This window comes from Mustela erminea, chromosome 1, assembly GCF_009829155.1.
Source record: "Mustela erminea isolate mMusErm1 chromosome 1, mMusErm1.Pri, whole genome shotgun sequence".
Taxonomy (NCBI): domain Eukaryota; kingdom Metazoa; phylum Chordata; class Mammalia; order Carnivora; family Mustelidae; genus Mustela; species Mustela erminea.
The window spans coordinates 78,427,826-78,449,253 of NC_045614.1; positions in this window are offsets into that span (position 1 = coordinate 78,427,826).

Here is a 21,428-nt window from a genome sequence, read left to right on the forward strand (position 1 = left end):
ATTAGAACTAAAAAAAAAAATTCATTCAGTAAAGTTGGAGGATATGAAACTAATATACAGAAACCTGTGGCATACCTACACACTAATAATGAAATAACAGAAAGAGAAACTAAGAAGACAATCCCATTTACAATTGCTCCAAAAGTAATAAAATATTTAGGCAGAAACTTACCCAAGGAAGTGAGATACCTCTACTCTGAAAATGATAAAACACTGATGAAAGAAATTAAAGATGATATAAACAAATGGAAAGATATTCCCCATCCATAGATTGGAAGAATTAATACTGTTAAAATGTATTAATTGTCTAAATTAAAATAATAATAATAATAATTGTCTATTAAAATGTCTATGCTATCCAAAATAATCTACAGAGTCAATACAATCCTTATCCAAATACCTATACCATTTTTCACAAAACTGAAGCAAATAATTATAAAATTTGTTTGGAACCACTAAAGACCCTGAATCAACAAAGCAATCTTGAGATAAAACAAAGCTGGAGGTACCATAATTCCAGATTTCAAGATATATTACAAATCCATAATAATCAAAATAGTATGATACTGACACAGAATAGACATATAGATCAATGGAACAGAATAGAGTCCAGAAATAATCCCATGTTAATTTATGACAAAGGAGGCAAGATTATGCAATGGGGAAAAGACAGCATCTTCAGTAAACCATGCTGGAAAAACTGAACAGCTACATGCAAAAGCATGAAACTGGACCACTGTCTCACACCAGACACAAAAATAAACTCTAAATGAACTAAAGACCTAAATGAAGAGCACCTGCGTAGTTCAGTTGGTTACGCATCTGACTCTTGATCTCAGCTCGGTCATGATCTCAGCGTCATGGGATTGAGCTCCGTGCCTAGTATGGAGCCTGCTTCAGATTCTCTCTCTTCCTCTGCCCCTCACCCCACCTTCCCTTCTCTAAAAATAAAGAAAAAAAAAAAAAAGTAAGACCTATAAAGAGTGGGAAACTATAAAACTCCTTAAAGAAAACATAGGGAGTAATCTCATGGGCAATCAGCCTTAATGAATTTTTCTAGATATATCTCCTTAAGTAAATGAAACAAAAGCAAAAATAAACTATTGGGTACTCTACCAAAATAAAATGCTTTTGTACAGGGGAGGAAAAAATTAACAAAGTGAAAAGGCAGCCTACTAAATAGGAGAAGACATTCACAAATGATGCCTGATAAGGGGTTAATATCCAAAATATAAAGAGGGTGCCTGGGTGGCTCTATTAGTCAAGTGTCTGCCTTGGGCTCAGGTCATGATCCCAGGGTCCTGTAATTGAGTCCCACATAGGCTCCCTGCTCAGTGGGAGCCTGCTTTTCCCTCAGCTTCTCCCTGTCTCTTCCTCTGCTTGTGCTCTCTCTTTCTCTCTGCCAAATAAATAAATCAAATCTTTAAATATATATATAAATAAATATCAATAATATATAAATATATATACTTATATACTTCTACAATTCAACACCATAAATAAATAAATAAACCGATTTTTAAATGAGCAGAAGACCTACATAGATATTTTTCCAAAGAAAACATACAGATATCCAACAGACACATGAAAAATGGTCAATATCACTAATCATCAGGGAAATGCAAATCAAAAACAAAATAGGATATCACTTCACACCTGTCAGAATGGCTATTATCATAAAGACAAGAAATAACAAGTACGTATGGTGAGGACATACAGATAAGGACACCCTTGTGTACTGTTGGTGGGAATGTAATTTGGTTCAACAGCTATGGAAAAAAGTACAGAGATGCCTCAAAAAAATTAAAAAAGAATAAAAAATAGAATAAAAAAATTAAAAATAGAAATACCATACGATCAAATAATTCCACCACTGGGAATATACCCCCTCCCAAATATATAAAACACTAATCTGAAAATATATATGCACTCTTATGTCTATTGCAGCATTGTTTACAATAGCCAAGATATAGAAGCAATCCAAGTGTCATTGACAGGTGAATGGATAAAGATGTGGTATATATAAATACAATGGAATATTATTTAGCCTTAATAAAAGAATGTAATCTTGCCATTTGAAACTACATGGAAGGACCTAGAGGGTATTATGCTAAGTGAAATAAATCAGAAAGAGAAATAACACATGATTTCACTTATATGTGAAATCTAAACAAACAAAAACACAGAAACAGACCCATAAAGACAGAGAACATAGTGGTGGTTACCAGAGGGAAGGGGAGGGGAAATGGGCAAAATGGGTGAAGAGGAAAGAGAGATAAAGGCTTCTAGTTAGGGAAAGTAAAAGTCATGGAAATGAAAGTTATGGCACAAGGAATAGAACCAGTGGTATTTTAACAGTGTTGTCTGGTAATAGTAGCTACACATGCTGTGTGCACAGCATATCTTATGGAGGTACACCTGAAACATGGTGTGTCAACTGTACTACAGTTCCAACCAAGGGAAAACAGCAGGTTGTTTCATACTGATAATCAAATAAATATGAAAGAAGAAGCAGGATGTCTGAAAAATTGGACAGATCCCTCTAGAAAGGAAGACCCACTGAAGAACAGTTATCAGGGACATCACTAGACACAGGGTAGATTGGGCTAAGATGGGCCCCCTTCCCATTACACACTACAAAAATTCAGGACATGGGTGAAGATAGCTCTTTCTGGCACTCCAGCAGCCCCATGTCGTATTAGACCCAACTGTAGGCTCTAGGAGATAACTGCATTTCATGGAGTCAGGGACCAGGAACCAGGGCCCCTACAGAGAACCAGAAACCAGACCCAAACATCCAGTCAATGAAATAGAAACTAGACTGTCCCAATGGAAGGCAAAGTGTTCTAGAAACTTGGGGAAAAAAAGAAAGTCTCCAAAAAAAATTTTTAAAACCCAATCTTGCCCTACATGCAGAGGAAGTCAAGAGGATACCATGTGAGTGATAATAAATTGTTATTCTCATCCCTAGTTTTCAGGGAAGCTTGTTATATGGTAGTGGAGTTAGTACCTGGGATTACAGGGATTCTCCCACGTGGCAGGAATTTCAAGCAAAGAAATTAACACAAGAAAGTTGATCTAGAAGTGATGAAACATGAATCACTGAAGTGATGTTTCAACTCACTGCAACTCAGACTTTGACAGCATGATAAAACCAAGTTAAAGGAAACTCTCAATCAAAAATTGCAAGTCACATAAGGAAATGAACAACCATGAGGCAGAAAAAGAGAGAGCATACAAAAATAATGGAAAACTTTACAACCTAAAAATGTTTGTAAACTCTGTGCTGTAAATTATTAAAGAAATTAAAAATAGAAAGAATAATGAGTATCTCAGCTATTTCTTGATTTCTGAACTATGTCTTCAGACATTCCTTCAGTAACGTTGGTAGTAAACTCTGCTTTTGTTTCTCTGAAAATGAGGGTCAGAACAGGGTATCAACTACAAAAAGCATGAGGGATTTGGGGGGGAGGGTGATGGAAATATTTTATAACTTGATTGTTGTGGGGTTACAAAACTGTTTTGTCAAAACTCACTGAACTGTGCACCTAAAATGGAGAATCATACTGTATGTAAATTATATCTCAGGGTCTGACATTTGAAAAAAAAAATAAAAAATTCCGTCTCTTCTCTTTCAAGGTCTCCACAGACAGAAAACAGAATAAAACAGGCATTTTGACTTAAAGAATTTGTGCCAAGACTCACTAAGCAATAAACTCAAACAAACGAAGCAATGGAAAAAAGTAGATTCAAATCCTACTAAGGGTTCACGGATGTTTTAAGTTAAGACTTACGTGAACACCAGTCCCCAAAAGCAGACATAGATGTGGCAGCCTCCCATGGGAAGCAGCTTCCCTGGTGAGATCTGGTATTAATACACAGCCTTAGCCATTTTTGAAAAACTTATAACAGAAATATTCATGTTCACACATAACACTGAAAAAATAATAATTAAATTCTTAGTAAACAGGTTTACCACTGAGAAGTCAGAATAAATCTGTTGACTCAGAAAATAAGGAAATCATTCAAATTCAGACTTGGCCAGAAATAAGTAATGTGATCTGGAGGCCAAGGTCTCACTTTTCTAGTCTTTAGAGCCACTGTTTGCAATAATAAAGATGATCCCTCAGGTCTACTTCTGCATTCACATTCTAAGAGTTTATGAAAACTCTTATTTTAGAAAATAGTTTATGAAAATCTGGACATAGACAAGGAGCAACTAAAACTTCAAAGTCAAAATACCAAATTGGAGAAAGTTCTGAGGCCCATAAAACTTAACTGCAGTAGTAGTTCAAGGTTGTATGGTTGTAGAATCATGCTTTCTGCAAAAATCTCCATGGTGGGGGCAGGGGTAATGTGGAAACTAATTTCTCAGCAACACAAACAGAAGGGAAATGTGAATTACAATATTTGAAATTCAATACATGAAGTTAAAGAAGAATTAGCAAATTACAGCCTCAAATACATCATGCCCCATTCCTTCAAAGTTCTATTTTCTCTTTGTAAGAGATGGTAGAAATAGTAGCCAACTCCAGCCATCTCAAGCAAAAACCTGTAGTCTATTAGAAAACTACCACCAGATCACATAGAATCCAATAGAAAGAAGTATAACCAAGCCTCAGGAGGTGCTTAAACATAACATCAGATATACTGAAAATTAATTGTGCCACTATCTGGAATCAGCACAGAGCCCACAAGTTAAGCACTGAGTCCTCCATAAGACTACCGTCATTTTAATGCCAGCCAGACATCAGGGGTCCCCGGGCCACCTGCACTTCCGACTGACTGACTATAAATTCAGGGGTTCCCACAAACCCCTCAGGCTTGCTAATTTGCTAGACTGACCCACAGAACTCAGAAAAGTGCTATGCTTATTATTACGATTCTGTTATAAAAGATATGGATCAGGACTACTCAAATGAAGAGACGCAAAGGCCAAGGTCTGGGGAGTTCCTAAACACAGAGCATCCACACCCTCTTCCCATGGGATCAGGACATGTCAGCCTCCTGGTACATCGATGTACTTATCTATCCAGGAAGCCCCACTGAGCTTCAGTGTGCAGAGTGCTTCCTGGGGTTTCATTATATAGGCAGGATTGATTAAATCATCAACCACATGACTGAACTCCATACAGTTGGTCTTTCTGCTGGCCAGCCCCCATCCTGAAGCTATTTTAGAGGCTAACCTTGAGACATCTTATTTGCATAAACTCAGGTGTGATCCAAGGGGCTCATGAATAACAAAGACACTTTATGACGTGGAAAATTTCAAGAAGCTCTGTGCCCAGAACCTAGAACAAAGATCAAATTCTTTATCATACAACATAGCTCATCTCAGATTCTCTCTGTGCAGTCTTTTTGAATATTTTTTCTCAGCACATAGGCATTCCTGGCTTTCAGATTCTTGTTGATCACAGCTGTCCCAGCTACGGTGTTCCATTTTGATATGACCGTTGCATTTCAACATTCAGTTCCAACTCACTCACTTATGTCCCTGAGTTACCATTTCAAGTCTTAGGAGAGAAAATCTAAATGCCAAACTTGAGTCAAGAGACCATTGGTCTAAAAAGCCATGATCAGAGGGACAAAGTCACAGGGTGATTCAAGATAGGCCTAACAATTCTCAGAAAACAGAACATGGACTTAGCAGTCATCAAACAACATATCTAAATGCAAGTTCCACAATTATAAAAAGCATAAGTATGTAAAGCAAGACCCTAGGAGATATGAACAGGGATATGCACAGAGAGAACTAGATGTAATCAGGCGCCAAGACTGTTGCCATCCCTCCTATGGTCCCTTTGTAAAATAAACACACAGATACTTCAGTTCAACTTTATCCAGGTAGGATGTCATGAAGATCGATATTCATGGGAGGCAAACCCAAGTTGGACATGTTCTTCTTCTCTCTTTTTTTTTTTTTTTAAAGATTTTATTTATTTATTTGACAGAGAGAAATCACAAGTAGATGGAGAGGCAGGCGAGGGGGGGTGGGGAGCAGGCTCCCTGCTGAGCAGAGAGCCCAATGCGGGACTCGATCCCAGGACCCTGAGATCATGACCTGAGCCGAAGGCAGTGGCTTAACCCACTGAGCCACCCAAGCGCCTGGACATGTTCTTCTTGTGTGCAAATGATTCTATTTGGTTTTAGAGAATCATCATTAAAGAAAGCAGTTTATAGGGAATGGGAAAAAGAGAAAGTCCATTTGGGAGTACTTTCTGGAATCAAAATATGGAAAGGTAACAGAAGACTTAGCTAAAACCTAACCAAAGAGTCCATGGTTGAGCTAAAGGAGAAAAAAGATAAAAGGTCTCTTTCGCTGCATATGAGGGAAGCTAATTAGAGCTAGATTAAGAAAAATGAGAATTTGTCATAATGACGACAAACTCATGAACTCCAAGTACAAAAATGCTGTCTGGCCTCCAGAAGGGGCTGAGACCCAACCTTAAAAGCCTTTATGCCTTCCCTCTGTGTGTTTGCCTCTCTCCCTATCTCTCTCTCTCTCTCTCTCTCTCTCTCTCTGGCTTCATTCCCATTTTGCTATTTCTGGGTCACACAACTGTGTATGAGGGTCACTTCACAACCCTGAGTTTACTTTCTGAAAAAGCTAGAGTCCCTTAGTTCCAGGTCTTTAGCAACAAGAGACACTGTGTGGTTGGCCCTCTTGGGAGCAACCAGCAGTGGTATTGGGCAGCGATGACATAGTGCAAGCACGGCTGCACAGACCCGTCTTTGTGGGTCAAGGAGGTAGTTAAGGAGCCAATTTGTGAGTTGAGAATATGCCCCAGAAAGTAGCTCTGATACTGTTCCATTTATTTCATTTAGAGAAAAATAATGCCTGCCCTGAATAAATGACAAGGTCTAAAAAGCATCTCCCCAGGCAACATGATAGTTTCTTCACTTAATACTTTTCTAAATTATGTTAAGAGTGAGTGCTCAGAAAGGGAAGGAAGGGAGGGACGGAGGGAGAGAGAGAGAGAAAGAGAGAAAGAATAAAGGAAAAAAGAAAGAGAGGGAGGGAGGAAGAAAGGAAGGAAGAAAGAAAGAACAAACAATTCACATTTGCATCTGGACAAATATTCTCTGGAATATAAGTAAGCCAAGGGGACAGGAATAGAATGTCAACAGATGAACTTCAGTGTGTGTAAGGGAAAAGTAATAAAATCAGGGCAAAGTAAATCCAAATGATCTAAATCCATTAGTTATAAGAAATCAAAGAAGCATAATCTTGGATGCACTGAAGAGAATTTCAAACAGATAAAGACCTGAGATATTCCCATGACCTAAAAGATGAAAGGGGACTTTGTATTTACTGAGTAACTTTTAGTCTCGAGTATTATTTACTCATTCGCTCATGCCACAGAAATACACAAGGAAAGAAAGGGGGTAAGGGAAAATGGGTGAGCGGGAAGGGAGAGGAAGAAGAGAAGGAAGGGAATGAGAAAGACAGAGAGGGAGGAAGGGAGATCCTCCCCACCGTGTCATACATCCTTCAGGAGGCAGGGATTATCAATCTCATTCTTCAGATGAGGAAACTGGACTCAAGATCCCATAAACTGAGTCCAAAGCCTATGTTCTCCCCACCACATAGTTACCCTACATTTTCAAGATGTGGCACAAAATTCTTAGCAAAAACACTAGAGCATATCAAATAGCCTTGTAAAAAGCCATGAGGTGCTGGGGTTTTTTGTAAATAATACATAGACGTCCAAAGATGAAACAATAATCCATTTGGAGTCAGAGTATGACACCGAAAAAAAAATTTTTTTCTACCCACCTACATGTATACCCCCAAAATACTGCCCTGTTTGCTTACTAGGGCCTGAAATTTCCAAGAGGAAAATTTTTGGTGTCAAGTAAAATGAAAATATTCAAATCTAAAAGCAAAGAAGAAATAATGAAGGGGAAAAACAAGATAAGTCACATTACAGAAAAATTAAAAGTTACTTTTAGGCAAGTAATACCAAAAATAAGGTTAAATTGGAAATCATGTGTAACATTTATGACAGTTACTGTTCTTAATAGCTAAAGATGCCATACAGTAAGAAAACATTAAATGCCTCTATATAGCAAAAGAGCAGAGGACTTATGAAAAAATGTCCATCTTTATTAGTAATTCTAGTATTTGTCTATCCAGTTGTAAGTTTTCTCTTTCTTTTTTTAGTAACAATAACCAGGGTTTGTGGACAATATGGGGAAGTGTGCTTTCTTAATATTGCAGAGTGAATGTATAAATGGTATGCATTTTCTGGAACAAGGTTAGTCAATAGCATCAAAAATTTGAACATCTGTCTACCTTTTGACCTAACACTTGAATTTCTAGGAATGTATTCTAAGACAAAAATAAGATCTCAAAGACTATAAACAGTAATGTGTTTATACCCAAGTATCAGGGAAAACTGAAAACACCTGCCAGCCAAGAAGAACAACTGCTTAAAGTTGATCCATCCGTGTCATAACTGTTTGCAACCATCAGAAAGTACATTCTAACAAACAGACATGCTCTAATTAAATGAAAAGAGTAAATTATGAGACTATGCTTACTTATGTATACAATTTCAGATGTACAATCATTATATATTATATATAACACGTAATAGAAATGATTTAAAGTTCTCATCAGATACACACCAAAATATAAACAATAGCTCTTTCTGCACAGGGTTATGGGAGATTTTCACCCTGTACGTATAGTTGTTGTTCTCTCTTTTTCACAGCATCGATCATAAATTAAGTTGCATTATTTTTATAATCAGAAAATGATGACTGTAAAATAAAAAATGCAAATTTTCCAAAGAGAAGGCATAATTTCTGCTCATCTAGTCTATGTGCAGAATGGACTCAAACAGGTTTTGATCCCACTGGAGGAGGTCACAAAGACAGCAGCTCATCCTGCATGGCTGTAAGTAACTGTCCTATCTATAAATTTGTGGAGCCTTTTTAAACATTCCTTCCCAGAGCAAAACACAACCATACATTTCTAGTAAGAGCAATTCGCTTTTGATGATGAATTCCTACCAAAAAAATTAAGACATTCTTCAGAATCCTCAAAGGCAATAATGCAAATAATAGAAACAGAATAAACATACAATAAAAAAGGATCAAATACAAGGTCATCTCATTAATAATAAGGGATTACTGTTGAAAATGTCCAGGATCTTATTGGAAGGACTTTATTTTCTGTAATAATAGCTTTGATTGGAGAATGCCAATGTCAAAGCGACTTCATTTTCCTCTGATAATGCTTTCATGACCGGGTGTAGATAGCTCTGAGAGCGTTCACATGGTTGAGGAGCATGACTGGTAGAAGAGGGAACATATTATTTAAAATATTCAAAAACAGGGGGCGCCTGGGTGGCTCAGTCATTAAGCGTCTGCCTTCAGCTTAGGTCATGATCCCAGTATCCTTGGATCTAGCCCCTCATCGTGCTCCCTGCTCAGCAGGGAGCCTTCTTCTCCCTTTCCAGCTCCCCTGTGCTTGTGATTCCTCTCTTGCTGTCCGTCGTAACTAAATAAAATCTTTTTAAAAAGTAAAATATTCAAAAATGAAAAAAAACATACTATATGCAGGTAATTAATTTTAAAAGGTACTGTATTTTTTATTTCATAGAGACAGTATAAGTTGAATTAGGGGCTTTTAAAAATTATTTTATTTTTTTCACCATGGTAAGTATACTCTTTAATCTCCATCGCCTGTCTGACTCATCTCCCCATTCACCTCCCCATTGGTGACTATGAGTTTGCCCTCTGTGAAACTGAGTTAGGTTTAAGCAAGTCTGGCCCCTCTCTTCCTGTTCTGCTCCCCTTCCCAAGTATTTCTGCCACCTTATGCCAAAAGGGCCAAAATACACCATTACTGAGTAATTACCTGGAGCCCTATAGGCATTTACCAAGAATCATTCATTACCTGAAAGCAAATATTCTCTGATCCAAATTCAGCTCAATCCTTGTTTAGCTGTGAGTAAGAAAGTGACCAAGACAAACATACCAGGTGAGGGGACTGTATAGGAAGGACATACATATGGGAAGCCATACAGTGAGCAAAAGGCAAAGTAAAAGGATCATGGAAGCAAGCATGGCTAGGTATCCATATACAGATAATGGATATAATCATCAAATTCCAGGGAAAAGTAACCAATGCCCTTTTAAAATCAAGGAAACATCCTCTGGATCCCATTGTCTTAAGCACAGAAAGCAAACCACTCACTCACGGAAATGAGCCACTTCCTGTTCTCACCACAAGGCGGGGCTCTCCTTAGGCTCTGCAAAACTGTGTGTTTAGACCTGAAACAGTGGGAAGGTTGATGTAGAGGAACCCCATCCATAGACCATGCTCCCCCAGTCAATTCAGGTTTACATAGGACTTGCTGCCAACCAAAGACTTTAGGCAACTATAGAGTTCTGTCCACTGAGGACCCCTCATTACTGATGTTGCGTCTATACAGGCAAAGTCACCTCTGCATTGCAGCAGCCACAGCCATCACTTTCTTTCCTCAAGCTGAGCTCTCTGCTAGGGAACTGAGCTCTCTGCCTCCCGCTTTTTTCTTCTTTCTTTTTATTTCTTGGATCTCGTTATTTTATTTTTGTGTTATGACAAGTAAAGTGAAATGTCATGCAATAGCAGATAGGGAGATATGCCACCCAGATTATTCTTCAGGAAAAGACTGGCTGCCCAGCTATGAAGACCACAGTCATCAGAAGGCAGCTGTCAGCTCCTTCACAGTCTTGGCTACAAAGAACCACCTCACTCATGCCCATGCCCTTCCAGGAGCAGCAGACCTCCAGGGTCTGGAGTGGGTGGGTAGGAATATGGAGACCCCGGCCACTCAATCCAATGCCAGGCAACTGTAACAAGCAAAGCTTGCCCTGGAGCTTCTCGGGGTCACCAATGCATGTCACCTTTGTCCCCTGGTTAACACTGCTTCCAGCCCTCTTCATTTCAAGGTACTAATCCCTGATAAATATCTTGCATCCCAAACTACATGTCTGCGTCGACTTCCAGAGAACATAGCCTACAACAATGAGAAAATAAATTGCTCCGATCATCTGACAATGATAGGCTATTAAATAATTTAGAGTGCTTAGCTTTTGCTTTTATACACTTTTGTGCTTCAGATATTTTCACTGAATCCCCATTTAGTCATTTATTCAATAAATATTCGAGTGCATGCCCTGAGCTTCGCACGGTGCTTGGTAAAGTAGACCTGAAAAATACCAGGACTGGAGGTGAAGCAGCCATCTTGGAAGCATGAAAGCGAGAGCAAGGAGCCAAGGGATGGCAGAAGAGAGCCAGAAAGAGGCTTCATGGAGCAGTCATGACTATCCTGGATTGCCTAACCTTGACCTTCTCCTTGTGTAAGGAAAGTAACCCCTACTTGGCTTTCTATTATGTGCACTGGAACATCAACCCTCATTGAGAGAATCCCCCAGATGGTACTCATTATGCCTGATGCAAATTCGGTGCCTCAGCCTTTGTTTGTTAATTTAATTGATGGACTAAATGGAGGAATGAAAGACCATTCTCGGGACACCTGGGTGGCTCGGTGGGTTAAGCCTCTGTCTTCGGCTCAGGTCATGGTCTCAGGGTTCTGGGATCGAGCCCCTCATCAGGCTCTCTGCTCAGCAGGGAGCCTGCTTCCCCCCCACCCCTCTCTCTGCCTGCCTCTCTGCCTACTTGTGATCTCTGCCCATCAAATAAATAAATAAATAACCATTCTTACTATGATGTGACTGAACATTCCCTGCTCAAATCCAGAAATGCAGCCAGTAGTAAGGAATAGAGCCCTGAAAAGTAGTCTGGTCCCTGACTGCCCACTCCTTGCCTCAAGTCTGCTCCCTTTATTCTTCCCTTTTTCATTTCAAAACTAGATTCATGTTATTCCCTTTATAGTATTGCCAGATGAAAGTGAACAACAAGCAAAGCATTTCTCTAGTAAGATCATTTTTGACACTTTTTTCTTCTATGTCTCGTATACAAAGAGGAGGAAAATCTGACACATGGGCTGTGGGGCTGTATAAACATATAGCATATTACTTAAAATGGTACCGTTTCAGGGGAGCTGAGAGATAAATGGCATGCCTATAATCATGCCCGCACCATCAATACGCTTCAAATTACTATCTATTCTCAAAAGTGGAGAAAATAGTAAAGTATTTTTTATGAAACTTCAGAGGTTGTATATTTTGGTAATTTGTTATATCATAAAGTCCTGGACACAGAAGGGGTCTTAAGATTCTATTTATCTGAAGGGAAGTTTTCAATTAGTTGTTCGATTGGGATGGAAGAAGGCCACCAAAAAGAGCCTGATCCATGAAGCAAATCCAGGCTCACTGAGGTTCGCAAACGTTTTCCACCAAAATTGCCAGGCACTGGCAGTATAACACTCAAGTCAGCTATCTCCCTATAAATTTCCTTATTCCCAACAATGTTTCCTCTTAATTTTTTGATTTACATATCTATTCAACAGAATTTCCCGAAACACCAATTATGTACAGGCACAATAGAAATAATAATAGAAAACCAAGTAAAGGTTTCTTTTCTCACACAATGAGAAGGTCAGAGGCAATCCAGGCACTAGAAGGAAATAAGGCCTGGTCCTGGATCTCAAACTACAGAACTTATGGACTGACATAAACACACACAGAGCACTTCAATATAATATCATGTGTCTAATAGAGGTGTGCATGGACTGTTTGGAGAAATCCCAAAGGAGGGAAACCTAGCCTAGCATGGAAGAACAGTACAAGAAGTTTTCTCAGAGAAAATGGTCTTTGAGTTATCCTAAACAATGAACGGAAGTTACTTCCACCTACTGTGAATATATCCAAATCCAACTCCTTCTCCATAAACCCACCTCTACTAGCTACGTCCATCATTCCCTTACCTGGGTCACCACAGGAGTCTCCTAACGGGTCTCCCAGCTACACACTCAGGCCCCTACAGCAGCCAGAGGGAGCCTCTTAAAAGGGAAATCAGATGATATCACTCCTCTAATACTTTCGTACATCCTTAAAATAAAAGTCTTTGCCATATCGCTAGGAAATGATATGATCTGGTATCTGGCTACCTATTCAATTTCATTTCCTATACCTCTTCCCCTGACTCACTGCTCTCCATCTACACTTGCACGCTTGACATGCCTCAAACACAACAAGAAACCTATATCAGAGCCTTTGTACTTGATGTTCTCTCTGCTTAGAAATAGTCTAATGGCTTACTCACTTCCTCTGGGTCCCTGCTCAAATGTCACTGCCTCAGAGAGGCCCTCCAGGACCTTACCATTGAAAATACTGTGTACCATCCCCTTGTTTGACCTCATTTTTTCTTCCTAACACTTGTCAATATCTAACATTATATGTAATTACCCATTGCCTATCTCTCCCTCCAGAATGTAAATCCGATGAGACTAAGATATTATTTCAATGTCATGTCCCCAGTACCTGCAGCAATTCCTATTATTCACAGCAGACACTCAATAGACATCTGTTGAATAAATAAACCCACTGCATATGCCCACAACCCAAAAAAGAATAAAAGGACAGTGTGTTTAGAAGTGCTTTACATGGCAGGCCCAGGCTCTCTGCTTCTGTTCTACCTGAGCTAAACAACCTGTCTAGCTAACTGCATGAAACCAAACAAAGGCAAGATCATCTTCAAAGTGGGTATACAGGTGGGGGTGGTAGGAGGGTCTGGGCAGGATTACCGGCCTAAAAATGTTGGAAACCCTATCGTGAGTGAATCAGAGCCATAATACTAAAAGCCTTTTTAAATCCTTCAAGTTCTAAGTGACTGTAACACCCAAGTCTACATTAGAAACTCAACTACCTCAGCTTGATGTCACACCGTAAAGATAGGGTACCGTGATTGACAGGGTTCCCGAAGAAACGTTGCTGTGCTGTCTCAGTGGGAAGCTATGTAAGAACTTCCTACAGAGAGAGAGGAAAGAATTCTTAAAATGGTGACCCACAGGCCCATTCTGTATTTAAGGACTGGGGGTGGGGGCTCCATTGTATTTTTATGCATTCAAACATTAGAAAAATTCATATTAAAACCCATATATTGTATTAGCTCTTGAAAATAGAAGAACTCTAACAAAACATAATAGTCTGCTGTAGCCTAGGCACAGCCATTCCCTTCGCTCTGTAGCTTGCCACCATGCTTGACACAACCTCTTTATTACCTCAGGTGGGTTCTCTCATTTACTTGAACTGTCTAGGCCACGCTAGTCTTGATTCCTGGCCTTAGACTTGATTGGTTACTTGTCCCAGAGTCAAGAAGATAATAAAAAGAGCAAAACACTCAATGCCAAGAACCACCAAGTATTAAAATGACCCAAGTCCTTGCAGAAAGGTAGAGCTGGAAGGGGCCTCAGAAATCATCCGGTCAACTCTGTTATTAAAGTTGGAGGAAAAGAAGCCCAGGTGGGTCAAACTTTGAACAGATCAACGTTGTATCTCCTGATGTCAATATGGGTCTTAACCTTCCAATGAGCGCTTATCAGAACATATGTTTGTAGGTTAGCAAACATTGCCATGTAACCCTGGTCAGTGTCATGGCCACCCACGGACCTTCATCCCTAACGTTTGGAAAACACTTTTAAAAATCTAAATATTAAGAAAAGATAGCATTTATAACCATGTAAGGGCAATTGAGAAAAATCTTTGGAATAAAATCTCATGCGGCCTGGACAAGATTTGGAGAACTGAGTTGGCCTCTGTCAGAGATAAATTCTTTTGGTGAAAGGCCAGATAGTAAATATTTTTAACTTTGTGGGCCATACAGTCTCTATGGCAACAACCCAACTCGGCTGTTGTAGCAGGAAAGCAGCTAGAGACAATAGGTAAATACATAGGTGTTACTCTGTTCCAATAAAACTTTAGTTATGGACGCTGAAAGTTGGAGTTCATATAATTCTGTGTCAAGAAACAATACTCCTGGATTTTGCAAGGCGGGGTGAGGGGGAACCATTTAAAAATGCAGAAAAGCATTCTTAGCTCCAGGGCCATACAGAAACAGGTGGAGGGCAGGATTTGACCTGGGGCTGTAGTTTGCTGATTTCTGATCTAGAAGATGAGGGCAGATAAGAAGAGTGGCCAGTCCTGCTTGTCCTGCTGTCCCAGGGCTCCTTCCAGTTTGAATACAAGAGATCTCCCAACTCACAGGTCTGGCTCTCTAATGGTAGTATTTGAACTGTCTTACAGTTCAAGTTTACCCAGTTACTCATATTCTCTTATTGGCTCTTCACGATGATCCTATTGGACACACAGAGCAGGTCTAGGTGTATACTGCATTTCAAATTTGTTCACTTTTTGTACAGGTTATAATGACAACAGCAGAAGCAAAATTTGCCCAAACTATCACCACCTCTGGAAAAAATTTTTGACCTTTTTTTATACTTCTCTATTCTTTTTTACTGAATTGGTAGATAAAATATAATGCACATAAAATGGTATGTTCCAGTTCTTCCCATAGTGGATCTATGCATGACAACATCTTCTTAAATAAGCCTTGTGGTGAATATCTAAGCTTCTGTGAAATATGCCATTATTTATTTAATCTGTTCTCCTTTGTTGGACATTGAGGAACTTTCCAGTTATTTACTATGATAAATAATGAATGCTGCAATGAATGTCTTCACTCACTTTACTTTTATAGGACTATTTCCTTGATAGTCCTAGAAAGGAGATTACCAGATAAAGAACAGTAACACCAGATAAAGTAACAGTAACAGTAACTTGATTATTAATATGCTTTGGACATTCTTTTCAAAAAACTTATACCAAAGCAGTTTTCATTAGCATGGGGTTAAAACAATGGGCCATGGAGTAGCCAAGCTCTGTCACAGACTCTGGTGTGACCTTGGGAAGTCACTTCTACTTAAAGCTTGAATCATGCCAACCATCAAAAGAGGAACATAATCTAGGTCTTCTGCGAGACTGAAAAGAGAAAATACATGTAAAGTTGAACCACAATAAGCAACTTCCAAACACCAGTGCAGGCGCTGTGAGATGCGGATGATGGGACTGGTAACAGTGGGGAGGAGGGTGTCAGCACAGTGAAGCTGAGCTCCGGTGTCTCTGGGGAGAACGGATGTTCAGAGTCCAGTGCCTTGCCCAAAGCCACATACTTGGTAAAGAGCACTTCGGACTCGAATGTATGCCTTTTTTTTTTTTCTCTTGTCCTTGTTTTGGTCTGTTTTTTGTCCCTGCCAGGCTTTATATGAACATATTCTGTACTATTTGATTCAGGGCTACAGGTTTGTGGTGCATCAGTCTTACACAATTCACAGCACTTACCGCAGCACATGGCCTCTCCTCCCCAGTGTCCATCCCAGCCATCCCATCACTCCCACCTCCTCCCCTCCAGCAACCTCAGTTTGTTTCCTGAGATGAAGAGTCTCTTAGGGTTTGTCTCCCTCCCTGGTCCCATCTTGTTTCTTTTTTTCCCTCCCTTCCCCCACGACCCCTGTCCTGCCTCTCAAATTCCTCATATCAGAGAGATCATATGATAATCGTCTTTCTCTGATTGACTTAGCATGATACCCTCTAGTTCCATCCACATCGCTGCAAATGTGCCGTTTCCTTTTGATGGCATCTGAGGATCTCCTGGGACTCGGGTATATAAGTAGTTTTGATTTCTTGCTCACTCCCCAGGGCATTTCATCTGCAGTCTGACTTGTAAGTCCCAGATATCAGCCAATCTGTTCCTTCCAGATTCTTGGACCCCCACTGGTCCATCTCTAACCTGCTACCCAAACCCAGAGGCAATGCCTTTTACCTTTCTATTTCCTAAATTAAACAAGTAACAGATGAGTATATCCACACCATAATGTTTCTGCCTTCAGGCCCTCCGATCGGCCTGGTCACTAAACTTGCCACAGCAGTTTCCTTTCTGACAGTATTCAGATTGCTTTAAAGGAGATGTCGACAAGTTCTAACTCTGAGTTCATTTAGATTCATAATCTTTTATCCACATTCTGATATTTCAAGGTTAATGAAATCAGGACTCTGAAACTGAGAATTAATATCCAAGAAGAATTCATATGAAAAATAAATATAATACTTCTTCCTCTTTCTTTCTTCCTTTACAAAAACAATATCCCCAAGAAAGGTCACAATTAGAGGCAAGAATAATTGCCATCAGAATTTCGACAAAACCTATAATCTCTATTTTCTATAATCTTATCCTGAAAGAAATACAAAGATAGACTTTACCAACTTTCCATGCCAGCTCTTAATCGGTCCTCCCAAGACTGTTTTCTCTAAGTTTACTCACTGATGTAACCATGCTTCTAGGTGTTTATTGCACTGGGTAACAACTGTGATCTACAGTATTTGAGGCAAATCTGGTTCCAGGAATTAAGGATACCTGTGGTTATGGAATGGGGGATATGTGTCAGGAGAATTTTTTCTTATATAGCCAGTTAGTAAAGGTTTTAGCCTTTCCAGGCAAAATGTCTCTCTTGCAACAACTCCACTCTGCTGTTAATAGCACAGAAACCATCACGGACTAGTATAAACAAATAGGTGAGGCTGTGTCCCAATTAAACTTCATTTACCAAAGCAGATGGTAGGCCTGCAGGCCACAGTTTGCTGACCGCTGGTCTAGAAGCTGATCAAACTTGCTAGCACTTCTTCATGTCAGTATCTTCGCACTTTGTAACACTTGATAATACTTCAGTGGCACATACAATCTAAGTTTTGGTGTTTTCTGGTATTTTGTGATACTAGCCCATGGGGAAGGCTTCTTGGGACTTGGTGGCACTTATGCTTCTAGACCCTGATAGCTCTTGAGGTTTTATGCTTGATGATTCTTGTGGTTGTGAGGGCTAGTGGCATTTACATTTCTAGAAGAGTTATCTAATGGCATTAAGGGTCATTTGCCAATCCTGAAGTCATAGCCCTGAGCCCATAGTAAACATTCAGAGAATGCTGGTTGATTGAATGAATGACCTCTTCAGGAGTCTTCAAGGTGTGCTAAAAATTCTGTCTCTAATATTTACAATTTCTCTATTTCATGCTTTGTATTCACCAAAAACTGGCTACTTAATTTGGAAAAAGTGACAGACCTTGGCCAATAGGTGGCATGGGTATTCATTAATTCATACGTGCTGTCACCATGTTAGAAAATATTAGCTGAGAATCTACCATGTACGGGGTATACTACTTCCTCTAACAGATCGTTTCAAATGTTGTATTGAGGTATCTGGGTTCACAGCTTTATAAATATCTCTTATTGAAACGTGGTATATCTTCCAAAGTGCTCTGGAGAAATTTCTACATTTCCAAAGGAATGAGAATGGTGTTATACACAGATCCTACTGGTCTCATTCTTAAATAAATATGGAATTTTAACTTTCTTGTGCACCTCTCTGAGAATGTGCTATTATTCTAAGTCAGAAAACTCCAATTTTATAAGCATAAAATAAGAGAAGGCCAGTTTTACCTTTTGACCTAAGAACATGAGGAATAAAACACCACTTTGAAAAACCTTCACTTATCTTCAATGAATTTGTTTTTTATAAAATAAAATAACTAAGGGAAGATGGCAGCATTTCTGTAGAAGGAGTTTGCAAGCTCTGAAAAGCCATACTAACTACCAAGGTTTTGGCACCATCATGTGGCCATTTAGATTTAGCCATTAAAAACTAAAGTAAGTGCCACTGTAACCAGTGTATTCCCACAACTCCGCACAAATCATAACCAATCCCTGGAAATAAAGAGGAAACTCTTCAAAACAGAGTTTCAGTCAAACCTGATCTCTGACAGGGGACAAAAGATTATTATCCTCAAGCTATTACCTGACTTACCAAGTTAGCTCGCTGTTTTAGACCCAGTAATTGTCAAGCCTTGTGGAATGTTCTAAATGTCTCCTGGATCTTCTGTGTGGCTCCCACTGCCAGCACCCTAGTCCAGGTAACACATCTGTTTCTCAGCCAATCTGTCTCTCAGGCTTCTAGACCCATCTCCCTGCAAACACTCTTGATTTCCTCCAATACATCTCTGCTCTGTTGCCGCAGTGATTTGTGTTAATACAAAACTGATAGTGTCACTCTTAAAGTCTACCTAAAACCCTTCAATAACATCCCACTTTTTTTTTAAAGATTTTATTTATTTAGTTATTTGACAGAGAGAGATCACAAGTAGGCAGAGAGTCAGGCAGGGATGGGGGGTGGGGAAGCAGGCTCCCCGCTGAGCAGAGAGCCTGATGGAGGGCTCGATCCCAAGACCTCGAGATCATGACCTGAGCTGAAGGCAGAGGCTTTAACTCACGGAGCCACCCAGGCCCCCCAATAACGACCCACTTCTTAAGAAAAATGTCCCAATCCTAACATGGTCCACAGGCCTCACCAAGCTGTCCAGTGCAGCAGCCTCTACCACATGTGGTTATTGAGCCCTTGAAATAGGCCTGGTGCAAATTAAGTGTGCTGTTGGTATGAAATGCACCCTAGGCTTTGACTACTTAAACCATAAAAAAGAATCTTGCCATTTGCAGCGATGTAGATGGAACTAGAGTGTATTACAGTAAGTGAAATAAGTCAATCAGAGAAAGACAATTATCATATGGTTTCACCCATATGTGGAATTTAAAGAACAAAACAGAGGAGCATAGAGGAAGGAAGAGAAAAATAAAACAAGACAAAACCAGAGAGGGAGACAAACCATAAGAGACTCTTAACCATAGGAAACAAACTGAGGGATGCTGGAGGGGAGAAGAGTGGGAAGATGGGGTAACTGAGTGATGGTCACTAAAGAGGGCCCATGACATAATAAGCACTGGGTGTTATATAGGACTGACGAATCACTGACCTCTACCCCTGAAACCAATAATACACTATATGTTAATTAATTGAATTTAATTAAAATAAAATTAAATGTAAATAAGTAAAAAATAATCTCATTACTAATTTTTTTTTAAAGATTTTTAATTTATTTATTTGACAGAGAGAGATCACAGGTAGACAGAGAGGCAGGCAAAGAGAGAGAGAGGAGGAAGCAGGCTTCCCGCCGAGCAGAGAGCCCGATGCGGGACTCGATCCCAGGACCCTGAGATCATGACCCGAGCCGAAGGCAGCGGCTTAACCCACTGAGCCACCCAGGCGCCCCTCATTACTAATTTTTTAAAGTGTGCATTTTGCAGTCTTTTTTTAAACTTTCTATTTTATTTATTTATTTATTTATTTATTTATTTATTTGACAGAGAGAGACCATGAGAGAGGGAACACAAGCAGGTGGGGTGGGAGGAGAAGCAGTCTTCCCGCAGAGCAGAGAGACCAATGTGGGGCTCGATTCCAGGACCCTGGGATCATGAACCAAGCTGAAAGCAGACACTTAACTGACTGAGCCACCCATGTGCCCCCTCATTACTAATTTTTATAGTGATTCCATGATTACATTACATGAAATGATGATGCTTTGGGTAGATTGGGTTAAATACAATATATTTTAAACTTATTTTCACCTGTTTATTTTTACTCCTACAAATGTGGATCTAAAACCTGAGGCCATAGTAAAGCAAAAAGGGAAAGTTCCTTTCCCAGTGGCACTTACATCTCATGGGAGAAATAGGGCATAAACAACATGTATCAGAGAGGATGGAAGATAATGACACACCTTAAACAAGAAGGGAGATGTGAGCTCCTGGACTGGTGGCTGAATTTTACGTAAGCAATTTTAGGCAAGGCATCACTGACTAGAGGATTTTGAGTCGGAGGAAAAGTGAGAGAAGATACCAGGAGGAAAATTCATTATGGGCAGAGGAAAGAGCAAGGGCAAAGGCAGGGGCAGACCTTGTTTATTTAAGAACCAGCAGAGAGGTCAGTGTGGCTTAAACTCAGCTAACAAGACAAGAAGTGGAGGTCAGGGTCATACCAAGAGCCAGATCTGTGTACTGTAAGCTGAGGGAGAAAGGAAGCTACCAGAGATTTTCATTATCACATTTATGCTGATGCAGAAATTTTATCTCTGGGGGCACCTGGGCAGCACAGTCAGTTAAGCATCAAATTCTTGGTTTGGCTCAGGTCATGATCTCAGAGTCATGAGTTCGAGCCCTGTGGGGGGGTGGGGGTGGCTCTGCACTGGGTGTAGAGTCTACTTAAGATTTTCTCTCCCTCTGCCTCTCCCCCTTCACTAGTGTGCATGTGCTTGCATGCTCCCAAAAGAAAGAAAGAATGAAATCTTATCTCCAGCCCTAGCTCTTTACTTGACTCAAACCTATATATTCAACCACTTGGTTGTCTAAAAACTCTTTCAAATGTTACCTAGACACCACTGATTCCTGATATCCCGGTCCTCTATGCCCTCCCAAGACCTGTTTCTCACCCAGGATTCCTTGTCTTGCTAAAGTTGAATCTACATAAACCTATTTACCACTTACATTAAAATAATTTAGAATAAAAAGCTTCCAGTTTCAGCTCCAATATGTACAA